Source organism: Zingiber officinale, chromosome 6A, assembly GCF_018446385.1.
Source record: "Zingiber officinale cultivar Zhangliang chromosome 6A, Zo_v1.1, whole genome shotgun sequence".
Taxonomy (NCBI): Eukaryota; Viridiplantae; Streptophyta; class Magnoliopsida; order Zingiberales; family Zingiberaceae; genus Zingiber; species Zingiber officinale.
Genome location: NC_055997.1, coordinates 58,993,293 through 58,996,047, shown reverse-complemented (window position 1 = coordinate 58,996,047; position 2,755 = coordinate 58,993,293). Strand labels below are relative to the sequence as shown.

Below are 2,755 nucleotides of genomic sequence, written 5' to 3'. Positions count from 1 at the left end.
GGAGAAGAAAAGAGAAGCTAGGAGGGAGGAGAAACCAGAAAAGGCTGCAGTTTAGAAGATGCACAGGCTGTTTAGAAGATGCACAGGTAGAGAAGACGTGCTCCAACAAAACATGATATTTTGGACTATATGTGTGATATATATATAACTTTTGGCTGTGTAAACTTTTGTGATGTTTGAAGGTTGATGTTTGGTACTTTTGTGATATTTGAATGTTGGAATATTTGCATTGTAAATATTGATTATGTAGGTTTTTTATCAATGAAATTTGCACTGGATGTTTTTTATAAACCATTGAGTAGGAAAAGATTAATAAGTTTTTTATTTATTGTCAAAATGTTGTATATTGTACCCAAAGACATCAGTTTAAATATGTCAAACTGTTGTCAATGGCGTTAAAAGACAATAGTGACAAACTGATGTTATTTAACATCGTTGCCTAAAAAGATAACTGTTTTTAACCGTTGTCAAACCGATGTCATTGGCTAAAAAGACAACGCTTTTTTGCCGTTGTCGTAGACAGTTCAAAACTGTTGTTGAAGAGCCTAGGCATACGCTCAAAGACAACGGTGAAAAACTGTTGTCTTTGTAGGAAAAGACAACAGTTTTTCACCGTTGTTAAAATGTTGTCTTTGCCTTCACAGACAACGGTTAAAAACTATTGTCGTTTGTCACCCCTTTTAACAACACAGCCTTTAACAACAGTTAAAAATGACCTACGACAACGGTGAAAAACCGTTATTGTATGTCTTTTTTCTTGTAGTGTGAGACTGAATAAGTTCTCATGATTTATCCTCTTTTAGACTATGTGGAACCATCCTAAAGGCGCTGTTAAGATTACGACTTCACCTTTTACCACCACATGGGCCCTAGCACCATTGTCAACAAGAGTGGATGTGCTTCATTGAGAGGAGAACCCTAGCGGTGAGGATCGATGAGTGATGAACCCTAGCACGAGTGGATTTGTCAATGACCGCTAGCATTTGTATCAGCGGAGAGGCGAAGGCTTATATGAGGGGGAGCACTCGAACAACCGTAGTTAATGTAAATTAACTAAATCAATTTCACAGATCTACTTTTAGTTTGATTTCATCTCGTACACATCTTTATTAATATTTATTAGTTTATCCAACCAAATAACCACTGTCACTTCAAATTATTTTCTCTTCACAGAATATACAATTGTAATAATTATTATACCAAGAATTTGAAGATTATTTTAATTTTAATTTTAATTTCAATCAAAATACGCAAGATCAAGACCAAGTATTTTATTATTGTTAATAACCTCAAGTGTGAACTTTTCCAACTTTGAATATGACAAATTGAGTTTAGATAATATTGATGATGTAGCTAACATTGACCAATGAGATTTTTTTTGTTTTTTCAAAATTTTGTGGCGATGAAGTTTGAAAATTCATAAAGAAAGGAAAACCCGAGGTCTCTCTCAACGAGTACAAATCAAAGAAAGGCACCCCTGAAGGTCTATAAATATCACCGAAATTTGCAACACATACATCCACTAAAATATTAGTTACAGCAATGGAAGAGTGCACAGGTATATTTGGTTTTATCATTTTTATTTACTTCAATATTTTTACGATAATAGTGATTTTGATGAGGAAATGAATGATATGCGTAGGGAAAAGTTCATGGCCGGAATTGGTAGGAGTAAATGGAAACAAGGCGGTGACTATTATTGAAAAGGAGAATCCGAACGTAGAAGCTATTACTGTGTTGATTGGAAGCGCTACCACCAAAGACTTCCGCTGTGACAGGGTGCGGGTGTGGGTCGACGAGTATGGCATTGTCGGAGAGGTTCCTCACATCGGCTAGATGGATGTTAAATTTATATAAATAAAAGTTAATAAAGTGGCTGATTAGTTTGTTATAATATAAAGAAAACTATATAATATAAAGGAAACTATGGATTGAAATATTGATGTATCATTTATATCAATTAATTATATGCCATAATCTATATGGATTGATATGTTGATGTGTTTAGTAGATAACTCACATCCCTGCTTTTATGATGGTATTCATTCTCAGTCGAGTAATGCACAAGTGTTTTGCTCTTAGTCATTTTATCGAACGATCAATGTTTCAATTCTCCTAAATTCAATTAATTTTGGATCTTAATCACAAGTATCCTATATAGCAAAAGATAATTCGTTTGTCCCCATCAATCCATCCATATGCCAATAAGGAGAAGGAAAATCAAGGATGGCTACTAATCATTATATAAGTGGCCAAGATATAGAGGAGGATATACTTGAACACGTCAAGTTTCGACCCCAAAATCTCATATGACAACATCTCATACCTCAACCACCACACCACCTCGAATACTAATTAGAAAGAATCCTTGTATCATATAAAATAGCTAGAGAGTCAGAAATGCATGATTAAACTTCTCTCAATTGATTTAAACTTCTAATCTTTCATCAAAATCCCACCGAGTTTAGTTTAATTACTACTAAAGGAAGCGATTGTTCGATAAATACAATTTTGATGATCAATACGTTATACATAATATTCCTTTTTTTTCACATCAAATTGTAATTATAATCAAACAAACTATTTTACTTCATTTTTTTAAAAAAGAAAATGGTATATGCATTGATCGCCCATTAAATTTTGATTTCATCGACAAATATCTTCGACATTTAGTTGTAGAAGCTAGATCCATTCTACTGTTCATGTCTAACCTCTCCTCCTCTCTAGCATCTAATAATAATTACTTTAGCCTTTT

General features: G+C 33.6%; 1 long non-coding RNA gene across 1 annotated transcript; it reads left to right on the top strand.

Annotated features, from left to right (window-relative positions):
• Positions 1 to 1,506: 1,506 nt before the first annotated feature.
• Positions 1,507 to 1,848, top strand: LOC121993988. Its single transcript, XR_006115522.1, has 2 exons — positions 1,507 to 1,558; positions 1,643 to 1,848. It is a non-coding gene; the product is annotated as an uncharacterized LOC121993988 (long non-coding RNA).
• The last annotated feature ends 907 nt before the right edge of the window (positions 1,849 to 2,755 follow it).